Source organism: Rhinolophus sinicus, chromosome 16 (assembly GCF_057876585.1).
Source record: "Rhinolophus sinicus isolate RSI-liver-muscle chromosome 16, RSI-T2T, whole genome shotgun sequence".
NCBI classification, from domain to species: Eukaryota; Metazoa; Chordata; class Mammalia; order Chiroptera; family Rhinolophidae; genus Rhinolophus; species Rhinolophus sinicus.
The window spans coordinates 66,754,695-66,776,979 of NC_142516.1; positions in this window are offsets into that span (position 1 = coordinate 66,754,695).

Consider the following 22,285-nt stretch of genomic DNA (forward strand, 5'->3'; position numbering starts at 1 on the left):
AGATGAGGTATAGTCTCTCTGCCCTAGTTGTCAACCATCCTTAAGTGGAAGAAAAACATGACACAATGCAGGACATGAGAAATGTTATAGAGGAGGCTTGGGTAAAATGCGAGGGGATTTCACAGAAAAGCAAGATTATGTTTGAATGCAAAAGGATTATGAAACTCTGCATATAAAGTTGACATTTGAAACTTATTTTGTTCTCAATTAGAAAAGGGAATGAGGATTCAAAGTATAGTGCTTTGACGATTCTATCTACCTCCCCCAACATTTTTGGTTGTGCCATAGTCTCCTTGGTGGAAGAAAAGGGCCAAATAGAAAATTGCCACAATATTTTGCAACCCAAGCCAGTTATAAAAATCCTTATACTGGGAAAACAAATTATACTATGGCTCAATCTTGGGGCCTGTAACCATGTCGATGGGCAATAAGTAGAAGAGGTGAAGCAATATAGATAGAGCAACATCAAGATGTGTACCTTGTCAGTGGGAGACACCATAAGGTCTACAGAAAATCTACAAGCTCATAGGCTCATAGACAAACTACAACCATTCTCCTGTGCATTCATCCTTTGCCTAATACAGGGTGCTTTCCTGAAGTCCTTCCAGACATCATCTGAAGGCAGAGCTGGTTAGATCATGTTTTTCTCCTCCCTGATTACTGTTTATTTTATATACATATGTTTTAGGTCAATATAAAACAAAAAAGTACCATTTAAAGGGGTCCTATCACCATCACACAATGTTTATGAATTCAATTTAAATTGTATTATCTGCACAGTTTGGTCAAACTCCAATTGGATTCTTGGTCCCTCAACCTCCCTTGGTAATATGAATGTTTCAGACTCCTCCTCCCAATCTTGTCTTATTTTCTACAGTATCTTTCTGACCTGTACATTATCTCAATTCAGTGATTGTATTAGTCAACTATCCATGTGATAATGCTAAGTAGTAATCAATCATAAAACCTTTGTAGCATACAACAAATGCATTTATTTAGCTCATGCATCTGTGTGTCAGATGGTTGTTGGCTGACCTAGGCTGTGCTTTGCTGGGTAGCTCTGCTGGTTTTAGCTAAGCTTGCTCATGCATCTTTTATCCTCCTGAAACCAACAGGCTACCCAGGCATGTATTACACATGGAATGGCAGAGCTACACAGGAGCAAGCAGAGCCAAGCTAGGCTTCGTAAGGCTGAGGCTTGAGACTGGTATATTGGTACTTCTAGCTCATTTTGTTATCTAAAATAAATCACAAGTCCCATTCTGTTATCAAAAGCAAATCACAAGACCAAACCCAAATTCAAGAGACAAGGTAGTCTGCACTGATCCTTTAGTAGAAGGAACTGTGAAGTCAGATGGCAAAATGCACAACTACACCCCACACATGAGTTAGATTTTCACCTGTATACTTCCTTAACACATGGTGCTTACTGCTAACCCAACAGTTAGCACATCTGTTTCCTTCCAAACAGGATGATCTTATTTAGGGCAAGTACCCTGCCGTATTCATCATCACAGTACCTCCAGAACTTTGAATAAAGTCTGACGTGAAGACAGTTAACATTTCCTGTTGGCAGAGAAGGAGGCCAGGAGCAAGGAAGCTAGACTATCTAAAGTACTAGATGGAATTGCTGTTAAACAACTATTCTAAAGGTATAACATGGTTCCTTTTGACAAGTTTTTTAGGTCTGAGACCACTTAATATTTGTGTTTGCTTTTATTTCCTTAAGAATATATGAAAACAAGTTCTTAATACCTGAAATGGTCCAAGATTTAGAAAAGATACACTTATTTTTTTCACATTTAATTCCTCCATGACAACATGGAATAAAATACTCCTTCACTCTGCGATATAGTCATTGCGAATGTTATTGGATATGTGGTATAGCAAAGAAAGATAGTGATAAGAAATTATATGTGTCGTGCGGGAGACCCTGCTCGCTGCGCCATTTGTCGCGCGGAGGCCTTCTCGCCGCGCCATCTTTCAGGCGGGGCGGCCTGCGGGGTCTCTGCTTCCGCTCCCCACACAAGAACACAGGATATGGTGAGGCCGAAAAGGAACACCCACGGAGCCATAGGTAGGGGAGCCATACCACGACGGTCTCACTGGAGGCTGGGCCCACTGGACGCCGACCTGCCGTCCGCTTTTCCACCAACCGACCGACCAACGACTCTCCTCCACTCTCTCGACTCTGATCCTCTCTCTCGGCTCTCCTCTTCCGCTCTGTTCAGCTCTGCTCGGCCCTGCTCGGCTCCTCAGCAATCCTCCGTAGCCGCAGCAGTTATACCAGCGGCCAATCGGCTAACCGGCCACAGCCGACGGCCATTCACCACCCGGGCCAGCACCCTTCCACCGACAGCGGGGGCTTTTGACCTGCCAGGGCCAAGTCCACTACATAGTGATATGTCTCCAGTCGGACAGTCAGACGATCCATTAAATCATGAATTGAAGGCACTGCAGGGTGCAAGGGTGGCGTCACCTTATTTAACTCCTTATAGTCCACAGTCATTCGCCAGGTCCCATCTGGCTTCTTGACAGGCCATACTGGGGAGTTAAAGGGACTGTGCGTTGGCCTCACCACGTCCTGCGTTCTTGTGTGGGGAGCGGGAGCGGAGACCCCGCAGGCCGCCCCGCCTGAAAGATGGCGCGGCGAGAAGGCCTCCGCGCGCGACAAATGGCGCAGTGAGCAGGGTCTCCCGCACGACAATATGTATTTTAAAGGCCGCTAACATAATTAGGTTTGGTGTATTCAAGGGTCAAGACAGGTTAAAAGACTAGGACACTTAGAATTAAGAAATGTGATTTCTTTACCAGTCTATTTGGGTAGTCTTCTTAAAATTAAACTTCCTTAAGGCTTCTCCAAGCTTCACTTAATTCCATATGAACAGATTTTAATTCTAATGATGGTCGTCAGTTCTTTGTATTTGTAGAGGTTTTGTTTGTTTGTTTGTTTACCACAAAGAGTTCCAATGTGTCAATAGCAGTAGTGGTTATGTTACTGGCACTGGGGTTCTTAGGTTTCCCAAGATAGAAATCTAGAGGAAACCCCAGAAAATGTTCAGATAAATTTTATTAAGCTTATGCTGGAGCACAAGGGAGATACCACAGAGGAGAAGAATCTGGTCCTCCGAACTGACTCGGGGGCTGGCTCTGCTTGGCTGCTTTTGTAAACTGGGGACAAAGAGGGCTTGCAAGTAGAGGCGGGCATTTTGAAAAAGGCGGGTTTCCCTTTACCTATGCGTTGCCTGGTAACCAAGTTCGCACCTGCGCTGTAGGGGCAAGATTGTGGGCTTGCTGGTCGTTGCCACACCAGAAAGGTCGCGTAGCGGTCAAACCTTGATTCACTGTTCACTGCACATGCAGAACAGTGTTTTGGATATCTGAAGAAGTAAGGGAGATAATAATCAGCTACTTTTGCACTTTTGTGTAGAGAGTGATGGGGTGTTTGCATTTTTGTGATCAGCTTATCCAGTTTCTCCTGGCCATCCAGCGTTCCTTCAGCCAGAGACCAAGTACCTACCAGATAATTAGTACTACTGCTACCAAGTTTAGACTGCTTATGGGGTGCCTGGCAAAGTGCTAGGACACTTACATATATTATTTTCCATCCTTGAAGAAACCGATTGAGGAAACATTTTTTTTGTCCTTTACAGAAAGGGAAACTGAAGCTTAGAGAATTTGTTACATGCTCAAACCAACACTAAGAAATACCAGAGCCAGAATTTAAACATGGATCAGTATGATTTTAAAGTTTGTAGATTTTCTTTATACCTGCTTATATTCTGCATTCGAAAGCATTATTACTTATTCTAATTGCCTTTTAGCCAATAGAATAAAGCTTTGAGGTTGCAGGTCATACTGAGGTTTCCAACTTGCTTCCTGCCTGAAAACCTGGATGCTAATCTCAGGTGTAGTTGTTGATATTCAAACGAAATGATAACTGCTTCAATGCCCAGTATTTGGAGTAAGACACAGGAGAAGGTCAGAGTGCACTGACAATACAAAAGTAGCCTGAAATCTACATATTAGACTACCTATACAGATTGTCTCAGGATTTCAGTTCACATGATTTTCATACATTTATTTTTAAAGCTTTAGTTATGTTTATTAGGAAAATAAGGGAGAGCATAAAGGAATAAAATATCTGGAGAATACGATTTTAATTTAAATCAGAAAAGAAATAAAATGGATCAGGACTCTTCATTATATGTAATTCCTGGACTTCCCAGGTACCAAAAAGAAAAATTCCTTTTTCTTTTGCTCTCATTCTTTATTCCCTTTTTTCCTTCTTTCTTTTTATTTTTCCTTTGGGGAGAGGAAAGAAAAGTAATCATTTGATTTTTTTTCAGTTCATTTATTGTACAACTTGTTAACAACATTCATGGAGTTTTCAATAAATGCTGAAAATATTCCATTTTTACCATTCCCAACCCCTATTAAAGGTGAGGAGAAAATGAGATGACACAGGTAGACTGGAATAAACACCAAATAATTATCTCTGTAATGAATTGTTGAAGTGCACAGGAAAGGCAGTGCAAGTCAATGAGTATGTCTTATCAACACATTAAAAAGGCATTTGAAATGAACTGTGATCTTTAGCCACTATTGCTTCAGAATTGCAAATAGCAAGATCATAAACCTAGGGCAGCAAATGTCATTAAATTGGAATAAAGAGAAAGATTGGCACTAACTATGTTCTTGTTTGTTTTTATACTTGAATCAGGGCTGCCCTGGTAAGCATTTAATTTGTATAAATATACACATTGGATTCAAATTAGGATTAATTAACATGTAATCAATGGTATTACAAATGCCTCAGCCCACGCATAAAGTCAGGAATCCACACATAAAATGCAAACTGGAAAGGATCCAGATCGGAACCTGCATGGCAGAGCGGTAGGGACTAGACAAAGGTCACTTTGCTACGTAGAGTCCTCATTAGACACCATAAAGACAAAGAACAAATCTAAGAAGCAGCAAATAAGCACATGATATTTCATGTGTTACTTTAGTTGTAAATGCAACTCTCAATGACACATATAACTAAGCAAAACCATTTGTATTTCTTCAAAGAGGCAGTGAGTATGCACCACAGATAGGATTCCAGCTATGTCTGTCTGACTTAGACCTCCATGCCTATTCAACTTCACCATTCTTTTGGAACATTTTTCTCATCTTTCATTATATTAGTACCTCAATGTAAGTGGATACTTTCTGCGAAAGTGATGGTTCAAGTCTTAATTCCTTTGTCCAGATACTATTGTAGAGAGTACACACAATGAAATTTGTACCTAAGTATGTAGTATGTTCACAGGTTATACTATTGTTCCTGCTTGCCTCATGTGCTTCCTATAATTGCTACCCTTATGCTGGCTATAAAAGAAGAGTATAGTCAGCAGTACATTTGCTTGACTATGAGATGAGAAAACAGAATGGAACCTGAGATACAGAAAAGATTCTTAAATGGGTGTGTTAAAGAAATGATGAATAGAAAAAGAGATGAAGAAATATACTTCAATGTATAATGTAAGCTCTATAGGTCTCACATACCTGAAATTCAAAAGGTGGCTTTTCCCTTCACAAATGCAAAATAAAGCTGTGTCAGGAATTTCCCCAAATATGAAAACACTCTGCTAGGAGATTCATCTGTACCTGACAGCTCTGTATAGAAGTTCATAGATGAGGAAATATCCCCAGTTAATAGATGAGGAAAATGAGAACAAGAGAGGTCACTTAAGTTGCCAAGGTCACGGAGCTAATAAGATAGAGAATGGGGATTCTCGAAATTAAAGTATTTGCTCACAACAATATAAACTTCTTTCACCCAGCCACTTCTGTTGCCCACTTACAGGTTTCTTTTGGTCACATTCTGTATTCAGATGTGAAAATTTAAATTCAATATAGCCACACAAAACTTAGAAAATAGATCCTTGCACCCAAATTGAAAATCACGAAAATAAAATGGAAGTTAAGACAGTCATATCCTTTAGGATGTCTTTCTTTAATCCCCAAATTGGATTAGTACCCCTTCTTCCATTATTCCTTCATCACAAGACTCACCACTTTACACTGAGATTATCTGGTATTTTGCCTTTCTCATTTTACCAAACTGTGGGAAGCCAGAAACCATTGAATTTAGGATCTTATTCACCTAAAGTGATTTCTAGTATATGAACATCACTGCATAAATGCTTGTAGACTGAATTAGTTGAATTACCACCATTGGGGCCTGCAATTTTGCCAGCATTTTAGGAATTTTCAACATTTTTAGTCCATGACAAGCTAGAGAACCTGTGACATATTATTCATCTGGCAGCATGGTGACCATTTATCCAGTGGTAGCAGTAGCCATCTACCCACTCACACTAAAAAGAAAAAAAATAATAATAATAGCTCCCTTCTCTCTTTTCCATGGTTATCCTCTCAACCTCCTCCAAACCCCCCAAATAAAAAAAAAAGAAAAAGAAAAAGAAAGCAGCAAGGGAAATTAGGGAACAGAAGTTGTCGTGCATGCGTACTAAGGCCCCCTTCACCACACACAAAAGGGTCTTTTTGCACTACTTGGACCATGGAGAATGGGTGCCCTGTGCCTGCAGTCATCAAAGCAAATCTCACATTATCTCTGCAAAGGCTCTTCGAAAACCAAAGAAGATACAGAGCTGCAAGACTCACCGTCACATCACAGACAGATGTGAAATATAACTAGCAGCCTCCTGAAATAAGTTCATCAGCTCAGAAAAGAACAAACGAGACTTGACAACACTCTTGTCAAGAGAATTGATAGAAAAGGCCAGGGCTTTGCCACATGAGTACACACTGATTGTTGCTTGGAGCTTAGAGAGTGATAAGCAAGTGCAGGCTCTTTGCTGGGACTGTTAGCCCTGAACAGTCAGAGAAAGAAATGGGTGATTAGGGGAGAAAAGTTGTGCACTCTTGGATGCTATCGTACCCGAGCACAAACTAACTTTTTCTTTCTCATTCTTCTCCTTTTTTTTTCTGAAGCTGATCTTTTTAAAAAAAAAGAAGAAATAGAAAAACCTGTACATTTTTTTCTTTCATTTGTGATAGTGTTTCAATGCCAAAGAGAAAATGTGATGAAAATGCCGAAGAAAAGAACTGTGGCATCTATAGTATTCACTGTGTTTATATAGAGATTCTGCTTCTGGTTGTTAACAGCCACCAGAAGGTAAGCAAGTGCTATATCTACGCATGTAAGATGAAACCAAGCATAGTTCCCATTTTTCAGTAGAGCAAAATGATTTAGGAGTGGAGTATAATTTCCTTTGCCATATAATAAAAACTTTACAAGTAGTGACTCTCTAACTCAGAGTTTCTTTATTTTTTTCCCTTTCCTTTCGAAAAAGTCCTCATGACAAAAAGCCACACCCAAGAAGTTTTGATATTTCACCGAGAAAGATTTCAACCTGAAACTGTGATACATTTAGACTCTTGGAAATGATTGGAAGAAACATATTCTTGCACTTGTCTTTATCTGCTCTGATTACTGTCACAAGTTACTCCCAATCTCTACCCTAACCCCACCCCACACATGTGTATATATTGAAATACACACACACACACACACACACACACACACACACACACACACACATTATTTCCAGCTTGAGTATAAGTTTATGGTCGATTCACTCAGAAGAAAACATAATATATTCCATTTCTCAGGGCCTCAAATAAATTGAGAAACAGAGAAAATACAGATATGAATAAATTATACCGAATGACTCCATTTACAATATCCCTAATATTATTGTATCGAGAATGTACCAACTGTATTGGTTAAATGAATTATGGCCCAGTCATGCAATGGGCTACTATTGTGGCCATCTTTAATGGTGTCTTAGAAGAAAATATAATGACTTTCAAAAATGTCCATGATATATTATTGTCTGAATAAAGCAGACTACAAAACAACAAATAGTATTATTTTACTACTAATCTCATCTGCATCTAACAATAACAACAAAGTCTAACCTGAAACACTAGGAAGTATGTATTTTGAGGAAAAAAATTGGGGAAGATAATCACAAAAAGTTTTGAGTATTTTTTCTTTGGGTGGTAGAATTTTCTTCTTTTTGCTTATCTGGTAAACTGAGAAATAACAAATGAGAAGCAGGTGACAAACAGTAAGATATCCTATCTTTTGCCAAAATCCATGAGTTTGAAGATTTTTGAAAAATAACCTCACAACAGATAAGCTATCATTGGGTCTTTTCTAATTGAGCTATTCTTCAATTACTCAATAAAAATTCCTTACTGATCTGATCTGCCTTAAATGGTAAAATCATAAAACACATAACCTAGTCAAAGTCCAATTAATCACCATCAATACAATTGTTAAAATAAACAACTAAAAATACAGAACTTTCTGTAATTCGGAGCAGTGAGAAAAAGGAAAAATGTGGAACAAATGAAAATCAGTAAAAACTTCATCCCCCTAACAACCTAGTCTGCATGTTTCTGCTTCTCTGTGTATATTTTTAATAAAATTATTTCAAAATTATATGAAATACAACATGTAAAGGTAAAGTATTTTTGGCTGATAATGTTTCTGCTATGACCTTCTTCTATAGACAGGCTGTATTCTCATCTACTATGCTTTTCCATGAAGACCATTGTTCATACTAGAATAACGAAAAATGATTAATGTAGCTGGATGGGAATATTATCGGATACTAAGTCCTCTAATTTTTTTCCTTCAATAAACTTGAGTCTGTATTTCAGTTAGTGCTCATGCTCATTTAGTATTCAGTGGGCACTAAAAGCCAACTACAAAATAATGATAAACCATCAAAACAACAAAAATAATCAAAGCTACCCCACAGTGAGACTTTATTCACATGTATACAGAGGGTGCCAAAAAATGTATACACATTTTAAGAATGGATAAAACTATTAAGATTGTAATACTTAATATATACTGATCACAAAAAATGAATACAAGTCACATTTGACTTCTGCAATTACAAGAGGTGCTCAAAGTGGTTACCATCAGCGTCCAGACACTTCTGATTACAGTGAACTACTGCTTGAGCAACGTTGACCAAAGTGTCCACTTGTATACATTATTTTGGCACCCCTGCTATATGTATGTATATGTATATATGTGTGTGTGTGTATATGTATGTATAAGTATATTCATAATATTCATAATACTTCTGTGGTGCTTTTATCTTTAGTGTAAAAATTAAAAAATAAATAACATCCGGAAGCCAGACTCTTCCCAATTCACCTAAGTTCAATCAGCAACCTACTAGTGGAAACTGAATCACATGCATATTTATCCAGCTCGGAATCTGTGCACCAAACACTGATTTTATACCTCACTTCCGGCTCTTTAAAAGCAGAGAACTAGTCAGTCACTAACGCTCCACAGTGTCTTTTACTTTTAGTGATTCTCCTTTGATATGAAGATGAAGTTACACAGAAGTTGTGATTGGATGTACATTCAAATTACAACAAACAGGCCTCAAACTACAACTAAACTTGAGGCAGTTGCAGTGATCTTCGACCTAATTTTGCTGGTCCTAACCCACCAAAACTAGGTTCATAGCAAGCATAACAGTCCTATCTTGGAAATGGAATACATGCCACAAGAGGATACTAAATGAAGGCATATAATTAGTTTTTTAAATTGTACATTTTTGTGAGCATTTGCATTTAGAGTGGATGAAATATAGATACAGATGTTTATGCATTGGAAGGAAGAGAAGGAGAAAAAAGCAAAGAAGATTAGACCAGAAAAGAGAAGAAAACAGGGAGGTTCCTATATTATTGTTTCCCTCAGCTTACAGCATCCAATTTGTTAACTTAAAATTTCTGAGATGTGATCATTGTTTTAAAAAATTCAGATTGTCAAAAGTGCAAAATAAATCAATGCTGATGTAACAAAACAAGTCAAAAAATGAGGGAAAAAATGACATCTCTCAAGATCAACTGTTCCACAGAGTACAGAACAAGCTGGCAGTGTGCAGAACATCATACATTAACTAGAATGAGCACTAAAAAAAAAAAAAAAAAAAAAAAAAAAAAAAAAAAAAAAAGAAATCTGACAGTCAATCCATATCAGAGTTAGGAGACAAAAGAATCAGTGTTCCCTGGGACTGAAGTGTTGTGATACCTGACGGTAGGAATTTTTTAACCACATCCAAAGGTCCTATTTTATTGTATCTACCATAGTACACATTTAGTATGTCTCTCTTAGAATAGAATCCAAAGCTATTACCATAAATTAAAAAAAAATCACATTGAACAGTATAAGTCAGTGTTTGAGATACCCAGAAAGCCTGAAAGTGCAATTCACTTTCGTCCATTTATGGATACTTGACAGAATGACTCAACAGTGGGTGTTATGGATGGGGAAAAATGCTTAAAAACTAGTTAAAACTTAAGGAAAATGGTCACTTATGTAATGTATATTCAAAAGGTCATCATTTATTTCCATACATTTATTTTTTGCGTTAATTCACTCTTTTCATTTTTTCAGTAAATCATTATCAATCATCTACTAAATGTTAAACATTTAGATAGGCATTAAAGCATTAGAGATGCAATGATAAGCGAAATTTAGACTCTACCTCTGAGGGACTCAGCCAAGTAAAATTTTTGATGCAAAACATTGATTAATCTTGTACAAAAAAGGTGTCTTAGAGATTTGAGGTCAATAGCTACTGAATAAAAGTCAAGAAAAATGAAGAGCAAAGAATGAAATGGGAACCAGAGAGAGCTTTGGAAGAGGAGGAAAGGAAAAATGAATAAGAAATGAGAAATGGAACTAAAGAGGAACAGGAGGAGCCTAGCACAGGTAGAATTGATTAATAGAAAGATCACATATTGGAAACTAAAATGGGGAAGCTTAAGGAGGGAATAAAAGAGGCATGGTAAATATGGTAGAAGGAATGAAGGAGAAAGAAGAATATGACATAACAGAAAGGTTGAAGAAATAGGACCATTGAAAGGGAATGAGATATGAAACAAAAAATATATCCTACCAAAATAATGAACTAGCAAGATTATTGGCTTCTGTCCAAGGTTAACTATTGAGAAATATAGAGGGAAATCCAATTTAGGAAGAAAAGTTAAGCCATGTGGAGGGTAGAGGTGGGTTGGGGGGGTGGGGGTAGTTGTATTAATTGATTTACTGAAGTAGTGACTCTGGGTTGGAGCAGAGGCAGCCCAGCATGGTTATGGGAAGATAAAATAGGGGTTGTTAGCATTCTTTCTCACTTTTCCTCCACCACTGCATTGGGATAAGTAGTATTTACTTTTACATTTGGACCTACAGAGAACAATCAAGGAGAATAAGAGCCCTACCTTACTGAAGGGTCCAGAGACTAAAGGGACAGATTGCACTATGGCAATTGCTTTCCCATTCTGTCTCCTTCAAATCTCGAGGCTGAATATTCCCATTTAAAAGGTATTTCCTTTTAATAGTGTCTGATGGGGCTAGAGATGAAGTCCTAACATCAAGAGTTGTTCTGTGGGAAGCAGGTGATTGAAGGTGGTTTTCCAAGGCCAGGTCTCTCTTTCCAAGGGCCTAGGTCTCTCCTAGGGCACTTTCAACAGCTCTCCCTGTCCAGTTCACCTGGTGGAAAATGAGCCCCCAGTTTCACACACACACACACACACACACACACACACACACACACACACACTACTGGCCATAGTGGACAATGAGCCCAGGAGAAAATAGGCTCAGAGATCTAAAAGCTAAGACATTTGAGGGAATAACTATTTTGAAATAAAAACCATAAACTGGATTAGAGATTCCATCAAAGTCTGAACTTAGTAAAGCTGCACCAGAATTTAAGCTTAATAAGCACGTTCAAAATGATAAAAGAACATATTAATGTTATGAAGAACAATAAAATACTTTAACAGAATTAGGTAGAAATATTTGGTATGAAAAGAATATTATGGAAACAAGTAATAAAATGCATAAGATGAATAGTAAAATGCTACTAATGAAGAACAAATAATTTAAAGATAAAATTGTAGAACTCTCCAAAAAGGGAAATGTGAAGAAAAAAGAAATAGAGGATGTTAAAAACAAGGTTAAGAGAGGAGGAAGACAACAGAAAAGCTGGTATCTGGAAGATAGGGGATTCAGAACAAAAGAATATAAAAGTAGAGAGAAAGAAATATTTGAAAAAATACTGAATTTCCCATAATTAAAAATGATGAAACACAGATTTAATAGGACCATAGAGTGCCAGAGCATAAATAAAACATTTTAAACTCATATGTATAAAAATTTTAAGACTATTAATGACACAATTTAGAAATTTCTTAATAATTTCAAGGATGAAAGAGCAAAGAACATACAAAGGAATCAGAACACTGGATGCAAGAAGACAAGGGGGTAATGTTTTCAAAATATTGAGAATAAAGAATTTGAACCAAGAATTTCATATCTGGCCAAACTGTAATTTATAGAGGGAATGTTAAAAGAAAATATTCTCAGCCACAGAATCCTTCAACATTTTGCCACATAAATACCCACTTTAAAACAGTCTTGGATAAAGTAAAAAAAAGGAAATATAAATACAAATGTTGCATAAGATATGTGAAGGAAAAGTGGAAAAACATGTAGGTAATATTTGTTGTGGTCTTTTAAAAGTAGCTAAGACCAAGGGAAAGAAAAAAAAAAGAAAATATAGTCATAAAAACCTTAAATTTAAAGAAATAATTATCAGTACGAAGGGATGGGAAAGACCAAGAAATGTAAGAGCTTTCTAAAATACTATAAGCTTTAGATGTATATAAATGTATGTGCATATTAGTTTCTGAAAAATATCACTTATCAACATAATTAAGTTTGCTTCTGTTTGCTAAGAGATTTTTAATGGAGTCATTGCTGAATGTTTAAATTTTTCAACATCTGTATACATAATCATTTTTTTCACCATTAATCTATTAATTATATTAAATGGTTGCTTAATGCTGACCATTATTTGTATTCCTGGATAAACACTAAATGTTCAAGATATTATCATTGTTAACACATTGTTATATTTGATTTGTCAATGTTTTATTTAAAATTCCTCATCAGTGAGACTAGCCTACTGCACTGTTTTCCCTTTGTGCATTTTCTTTTATTTACTTTAAACTAGTTTGTGATCACCAGTTTGTGATTAGATAATAGTGCTTTCTGACAATGACTTGGAATATTTCCTATTTTTTCTGTTCTGGAATAACTTGGAGTATTTCAATCTCTTCTTTGAAGGATTGCTATACCTTTCACACTGGCTGCCTTTGGTAATAGTGAAGGGTGTCATATATCAAGTGTCATTACATACGTATCTTAAGTCTGCTTCTGGACACTACATTGTTCTATTGGTCTATTTATATATTCTTGTGTAACTATTTTATCCTTTTAAGTCATCTAACAGAAACCGAGCGCTGACCGCGAAGCCCATTTCCTCAGTGGCAATGAGAATGATCTATGCAGGACAGCCTATTTATCAGCCCCAGCAAGGGAAGCCATCCCAGAACTAAAGCAGACAGTTACACAAGAGATTTAATTACATTCTGAGCTCATTAGAGAATGTGAGGCAAATACAGGTTTATAAGAAGAATCCTGTGCAAAAGAAAGTAGCAATCTTTCCATTCTATAGAAGAATAAGAACACTAGTCAAGGAATAAATAAATTACTCTGGTTCATAATGTCTAAAATGTAAAATAATCAAATAATCACTTGCACTTAAGAATTCAAGCTGTGTAGATGCCCAGGGACATATTCTGTGTCTTGGAAGTAAAGCCATATCCAAAAGGTTATTTGTTGTTACTTTTATTTATACCTTTTTTTGAAATAAATCTCATAAATATCTACATAACCCAAAATTGACACTATAAGCTTTAGTTCTCTTATAGCCTCTGAACAGTTCTTCAACTTCTAAATTTGCAGAATCAACACTTCAAAATGATAGGCAGATAGAGCCACCAGTGACACTGTGTGACAAGCCCGTCCTTCACCCAAAACATAGCCAAGGAAGGAAGTATCATTGTGACCCAAAGCTTATGCATACCAGTCTGGACATATATCAGAAACAAATGTCTTTCTCACATACTAATTTTAAGAGAACAAGTATCCATTTAAAATCAAGGAAAAGCAAGATATGAAGCATCCATCCAAATCAGCTCAGCAAAAAGCTATTTGGAGATAATCTGTTCAGTTTAGACTTCATTTTCTTTAGCCTGGGTTTCCTACATGGCCATTTCACTCACTTTCCTATTGTAATGATAGTGCTAGATTCAAACCTAATTTAGAAAGGACCCACTAATATAGGATAAACACCAATGGAAGATAATGAAAACACGGAAATGTATAAAATGTAAGTGACATGAATCAGTTTAGAAAGCATTTATATACCGTGTTTCCCCAAAAGTAAGACCTAGCCAGAAAATCAGCTCTAATGTGTCTTTTAGAGCAAAAATTAATATAAGACCTGGTCTTATTTTATGATAGTATAAGACTAGGTCTTCATAATATAATATAATATAATATAATATAATATAATATAATATAATATAATATAATATAATATAATATAATATAATAATAATATAATATAATACTGGGTCTTATATTAATATTTGCTCCAAAATACACATTAGAGCTGATTATCTGGTTAGGTCTTATTTTTGGGGAAACACAGTATCACTCAAACAATGAGGAGGAGATGAGTGAATAACTATTTGGAATAAAGTTGAATTTGTCCAATACAAAATATTGAAAAATGAATTCTAGGTGGATAAAAATCTAATTATGGAACATAAAAAGTATTAAAAGAAAATGTAGATTAGTCTTATGATTCTGAAGTAAACAAGGCCTGTCTATGCATGACACCAAACATATAATGGTAAAAGATTGATAGGTTTGACTACACAAAAGAATTACAATATTCTCTAGGACAAAACTCCCTATTATAAATAAACAAATTTACTTAGTAAGTTAGCTAGTTAACTATTCAGTTAGAAATATTTTTGTACCAAATGACATTTGAGGTGACTCGGAAAAATGTGGGTATTTGTTAGTATTTTACTGTTTAAAAAGTACGTATAAAAATATATAGAAATTTAAAAATGAAGTTTGAAAATATGTGAATTTAATAGTCACAAAACCACACCCAAGCTCTCCATTAGTTGAACAACATCCACTTCTATATTGAACTTCATATTATATATGTTCCCAAATCTCTATTGTGACGACAGAACTCACACTTACGAGAGGCCCAAGATGACACATACCTAAAACACTTAGGTCTACATCCTTACAATGAGTTAAATTTAGGCAAGATGGTAGCACTCTTATAAAACATATTTCAAGTTGGTTTAGACCTATACTGACTTCTTCTAAAACTAATATCCACTGGGGAGAAGGTGAATATGTTTATTTTTTTGAGAAAAATATAATATTTTCAACAATATGAGGTAGAGTAAGAAAAAATGCTATAAACGATCAGAATAATTTTCAATGCATATTTCAGTTGTTTTCAAACAACTGGATAGTTAAGATACTTAAAGGTGCCCAGAAAGTTGTGGGTATTTTGTTTTTCTAAAGGTGTGTTTTCATATAAAGTAATATAAACACATTATATAAAAATAGGGGAAATTACATGTAATTCCACCACATAAACACAACCTATATTAGACATTTCACTTCTTCCCTTCCAATGTTTTTCTCCTTATTATCTGCTTAGATTTAAGAATTTTAACAGCCATTTTACAGTCTTGTTTATAGTTTCCTCTGTGAGAAAAAAAAGGATTTTCTGAGCTAGCAGCAGCCCTATTAGAGCAATCACAAATTCTAAATCAGGAAAAGTCCAAGATAATGAGGTTTTACAATAGCATAGAGAAAATCTTACAATATCATAGAGAAAAAGTGTAGTACTTTTGTGTAGGAAGAGTCTCCTGAGATATGCTGAACCTATGACACAGGGGCTACAGTAGTTAACAACAAATGTAATTAAGGTTTCCTATCACATGCTCCTTTTTCTTCTTCTGCGTCTAAGCTCTTTCTGTGACTATTTCTTTAAGTAGCATTTTTTATCAGGTAGCTTCACAGATTAGTCACTTATCTAGGGCCAATCTAAAAAATAATCCTTATGTTTTAAGTTCAATTTCTTTTTTCAGTTTGCCTAGTTTGGGGGTGATACGATATGTGAAGAAAGTGAACCTTTTAAAAATTTGTCTAGACAGGAAAATCAAAGATACTTATCTACAAGGCTTCTGAAACTTTTGGGCACTTGAAGAGAATACAGTCATCTGTGTGTGAGCTCTGCATATAACTAGTAGTGACATTTTACAAATGCAACATGGTCCAAATGTTATAAAAACTGATTGTAAGGCTGTGTTAGTAAAATATTCAACTTGGTGTGAGTGAAATAACATGTTTTTTTCCCACATAAAAAGATAGTTACACTTCTTCCAATACATGAGGAAGTATATGCAATTTCTAACTTTGAGTAGGAAAATGTATATTTCTTATTAAATTTCTACTATCTTCTACCCTTCCATCATGATTTCACATGCACATACACATGGACATTGTATAAATTGAATTAATTCGCGTTGGTTTTCTTAGAAATTTGACTCCCACAAATTTTCCATTATTAATTTCCTAGTGTTATCAACAAATTAGCTGAAACTTTTGCTTTACTATGAAGAGTAATATAACTCATTCTAAAATCTGCTGTCATATCTTAGAGACATTAACCCTGATTGATTTAAAAACCCAAGCCATGTCTAAGTAGCAAAAGCAATGATGCCTTGCTGACATCTCCTCATAATTTCTTATTCATAGTCACTGGGAACCTGGCATTAGAGGATATAGAGAAACCCTGGTAAAGGCTGTAACCACACGTCACAGGGAATTGCCTGGGAAAAAGATATCGGTACATTGTGACAATGGTGTCATGTCACAGTCTTAGCAACCCTGGTCACACCAGCGAGGATCTGTACATATAATCAGATAATGGACTAGTCCTTTCGGTGTCTGAGCTGTGATTCTGTGAAAAAGTGCTAATGCTACACAGACCCAGGAATTATTCAAATAAAAGAAAAGAAAAATTAACATATTAATTGCTCCAAGAATTCTGAAGTTGAGAAGTCTATATAGTTTTAAATGTTTTCGGGGTCAGCTCTTTCTCAAGTAATAGATGCAGCTGTCTGTTTTCCAACTTATGAGCAACTCTTGAAATGGCTTGCCAGTATTTTTCAGGGAGCAGGGTGGTGGGGATGTAATTGTCTTCCAATTCCGAGAAGGTGAAAATCTTTCCAGAAATTACTTCCGCAGCTTTTCTTATCTTGACCCAGTTTCTTTTTTTCATTTTTGCTTTCTTTCCCTCTCTTCTTAAAACAAAATACACACTTTTACCTAAACCTTTTTTCCCCTTCTAACTCTTCCTAGTTAAAAGCATCTACAAAACCTCTGCTCTCTGATTTCGCACCCATGCTGCCACTCCTCCCCACCCTTCCCTACATGATGAGGGCCTGAAGTTACACTTCTGACCCATCTGGAATAACAGAGGGGGTGGGAGAGTGAGTGTGGTATAGAGTGAGTGAATCATTCTATGATGGCCCCTACTTCAAGTACTATCTGGATGTTTTCCTGATGTTTCTATGTTATTCTACTTGACAAACATCTTCTCTTCCTCCTCCTCCCCCTCCACTCCAGAAAAACAAAAACCAAAAAATCCAACTGTGTGACGTAGTGAGTTTGTCAGAACTTGAAGAATTATTAGTGACTGAAATGGAAAAGCCAACCATCCAATTTTCTATTCTTCATTCACTGAGATTCTGTGGGCAGTAGTTGTTTCTCAGAATGTACTTCAGGAAATACGCAGATAATTTCTTCACATTTAATACCGTCAAGTAGCTCCTATTTCAAAATGGATTTTCCTACCTTCCAAAAATGTCAACGCCCATGTACTTTGATATCTTTATAGTTGTCCTTCCTCTTTAGCTGGGAAGTCTTTTCTTGATGTTAAGTATCTGCCAACTTGGAAAGCTAAAGTACCCGAAACTGGCAGAGATACATTATTGTCATCCCTATGTTTCATTTTCCCAGAACCCAGCATAGGGGGAAAAAATGAAAAATAAAAACCTATTTTCACATGCAACTGACACTAGCTCAGTTGCTGAGATTAGCTCGTGAGGGTGGAAGAAACGTGTACCAGTTCCCTTTCATATATGTATCCTTTTTATCCTCTTCCATCTGCAACTCAATGGATAGAAAATGTGATGGGTTGGAGAAATCTGTTCATTCTGGTAAACTGTATGGAGGTGTCAAGTCTAAGAATAGTCATAGGCTGACATTAAATAGTAGGGACACATGCTGAGCTGGCTCACCCAAAGCTGGTGTCTACAGCAGCACACTAAATTAGAATTTAGATGGGAGACCTTTTTTAGAATATTCTTAGATCTGATCATTCAAAGACATTTTGATTTAGAGATGCAATGTGGCCCTTGAGGGGGCATGAATTCCCATGGACGAGATTGCTTCAGGCCCTCTTAAAAATTATCTTAAAGCCAGAACATAGAGGAGAAAACTGTCACTCTGTCATTTAGCAGAAGAATTTTTCCTGAAAGTAGCGACAGAACTCATATTGGGCAAGCAGGTTCAATAGTAAAGACCATCTAGAAGAAATTTTAATGCTGTCTAAAGTTATGGAACAATTCTGTCCTTTGAAGTTTTCCAGCTTGCAGCTTTGTCTGAGAGCTTCGCTGATTCACATCTTGGCAGCATTCATATTCAGCCTAGGTTAAATATATGTCTAAATCTATGTCACTATAAATGTCACAATCATGGCAAAAATATCCATTTCCTTTGGAAGCCATGTTTCACTTCCAGTCACTGCTCCTTTAAATCCCTTGCACATGTTTAGACTTCGATGCCCAAGTAGTTCAACGGGTAGATTTAGAAAAGAACAGGTCGTTCTTTAGATCAGATTTGGGAAACAATTTGTCTGGATATAACTGTTCTTCTACTCTAGAGATTTTCCTGAGTTGTCTATTAAAGACAGATCTTTCACACGCCTTCACATTTTACCAAACTACTCTTTAAGTCTGTTTTCTTTCACAAACTATCAAACAAGTTTGTTCAAAGCGAAGTGCTAATTCACAGACTCACAGGGCTGGGAGCCTTCGGCTTGAGTGCTCATGTGGCATCCAGTACAAAACCCTGCCTTCAGGCAGGAGCCTGCCAGAAACCCATCAAGAGAACTGAAAGTGTAGCCCATCTTCTGGAGCTGGAAGGAAGAAATTGTCAGTGATTCTAATATGTAGGCATCCCATGTTGCCTATCTGTATGCCTAAAAGGGATCCCCCATCTTGTTATTAAAACTGTTGCTTCACTTTTTTTTTCACCATACTTGGAACACATGTGCTAATGAACCTCTGATAATCATGCTATTTCACAGATATTAGGTCAAATAACCCCCATTCTTCTTTTCCTTTTCCTCATACTCATAGCTCTACATGTTAATATTTTAGTCAACATTACTGCTTTGTGCCTTTACATTGCTATGGCAAGAATTAGGAAAAAAAATACATTTGTCTACGTAAGTAAACTACATTCTGGGTTCATCTATTCATTCAACAAACATTCATTGAAAGGATTAGTCCTAGAGACTTGTATTACCTAGGTAAACAAAACCGATAAAATCCCTGCCCTCTTGAAATGTAGAGCCAATCTACTGAGGGTAGATAAACAATCAACAAATTATACAAGTAAAAGAAAAGAAATAAATGTATAAATTATAGCTTTTTTTCATGAGAAGGGAAAGCCCATGGCAAAAACAGGTTTAGGACACAAAATCAGGAGTCTGGGTTTGGAGATACTGTTTGAGATGCCTGTTAGATTTCCATTACATTTGTCAAGTAGACTATTGGATATAGGATCCAGAGTTGAGAGGTGATATCCAGGAGATACAAATTTTGGAGTCATCTGCTGACTCAAATTTCACTGAAGACTAATTTACCCATATCATTTATTTTGTAATAAGGAGCCTTTTGTTTCCCTTTCAATCAATCTCCCCACTCCACACTTCTTTATCTTTCATTTGGAACAACTACTTCATTTTATCAAGTTTTATTCTAATTTTCTAATATGATTTGACACGTATCTACCCGACTATAAGAAATTTCACCTTCTTCTCCCAGACTATATTTTTACCAAAAGTTAAATGTTGACTTTGTGCCTTGTATTTGTTAAGCATTTTCTATGTATTATGCCATTTAATTCCCCAAAACCTTTATTAAATAGGTGTTACTATCATCTATGTTTTATTAATGAAAAATTGAAAAACAGAGACATTAAGCAAATTGCCTCAGGTGATGCAACCAATGTCTTAAATACAATGTTATACCAGCTGTATAGCCCCTCAAGAATGGAAATGTTACCTGACACAGGTTATTCCACTCCTTAATGCTATGTACTTCAAGTGTACAGGTAACCATCAAAGGCTCTTTGACTGTGATGCAACATCTACAGAACTGGTCTCACAGTGAGCAAGCATCCAAAAAGACCTTCACTGATGTTTACTGAAATAAGGAGAGGGGAAAACTTGTGCATTGCCGAGTGTCTTTGCAGAATTATCTTACCTAGTCTTCACACCAAATGAAAAAGAGAGGTAATAATATTGTCTGAAGCATCAAATCAAGTCACCAGCCCAATGCTTAGAAAACATGAGAGCCAGGGTTTGTCTGACTCCAGTGCCATATTCTGATTGCAGCACTACTGAAATAACAGTGGGTCTTTTCAGTCTTCTACCGGAAAAATCTAAACACTGAGGGTGTTTAAGTGTGAAGATTAAAATGCTTTCCCCCACTACTGTCATGAATTTGTAACTAGGTAGCACATGTGAGATAATAGAAAAAAATAAAATATATATATATACATATATATGTCGGTCTCTGCCCCCTGGTTCCTGGCACAGAACCACAGAACTCCTAAAACCCTTGTAATTCCCTAAGTGATATAGCAACTCTTGTTTTCATATTTGCCCTTTGACCCCATCCCTGACACAGAGCTCCTAAAACTTATTTTAATTTTCTAAGTGAAAAGAGCACTAAGGGCATCTTTTGTCCTATTGAGACGACTCTGGTGGTTCTTGGATTGCTCCCAGATGGGGGGCTGATAACCAGAAAGACCAAGCCATGATTAGAAGTTTAGAATTTTTAGCCCCAACCCCTCAAACTCCAGTGAAGGGAGAGGGGCTGGAAATAGAGTTAATGATCATGCCTAGATAAGGAAGCCCCCCTTAAATCCCAATAGTATGGGTTTCAGAGAGTTTCCAGGTGGGCAAACACACCCACATATACCTCAATTCCACGACAGCAGCTCCGGCTCCACGCACCCTCCCAGACCTCACCCTATGTGTCTTTTCATCTGGCTGTTCCTCTGTATCCATCATATCCTTCAATAAACCAGCAGACATGTTTCCCTGAGTTCTGCGAGCTGCTCTAGCAAATTAATCTAACTCAAGGAAGGCGTCAGACAACCCCAAATTTACAGCTCATTAGTCAGAAGCACAGGTGACAACCTGGACTTGTGATTTGGCCTCTGAAGTGGGGTGGGAGCTGTTGTGTGGGACTCAGGCCCTACCCTGTGGGATCTGATGCTATCTCCAGGTAGATAGTGTCAGAACTGAGGACACCCAGCTGGTGTCACAGAATTGCTTGGTATGGGTGACCAGAAGTGTTAGAAATAGAATGTTCTGTGTGAGTAGTCAAGGAGACACACAAGAGGAGAAAAACTTCCTACTTGGTACCCTTTCTCTATGAATGATAGAAAATAACTATCACTTATTGAGGAGATAAGATATATACTCAGCTAAAAAGAAATCTTAAATTAAGAGCAATTAAGAGATTCACCCAAAGTTGTACATAAAATTGAGGGGAGAACTCAGAGTAAACACAGGTGTTTTGCCTCCAATCCTATTTTTCTATACTGCTGTATATGTATATATGATAGAGCCATTTAACTCAGGTTGTGCAGTGAGACAGAAAACCATGAGAACTAAATTAACCTCATTCTCTCAAAACCAACATTAGCCTCTCTGCTCCTTGCCTCAGTTCAGTCCTGCAAAAAAAGCCTGGAAAATAGGTTCATTTCTAAAATGGATAAATTTGTGAAATTTATACCATATAACAAAATTATTTGGAATTTCAAGTAACTGTTTCTTCTTCCCCTATTTCTTACTCTTTCTTTCTAAAATAAATACACATATTATGCAATTCCCCTAAATGATTATATGTTTACAAT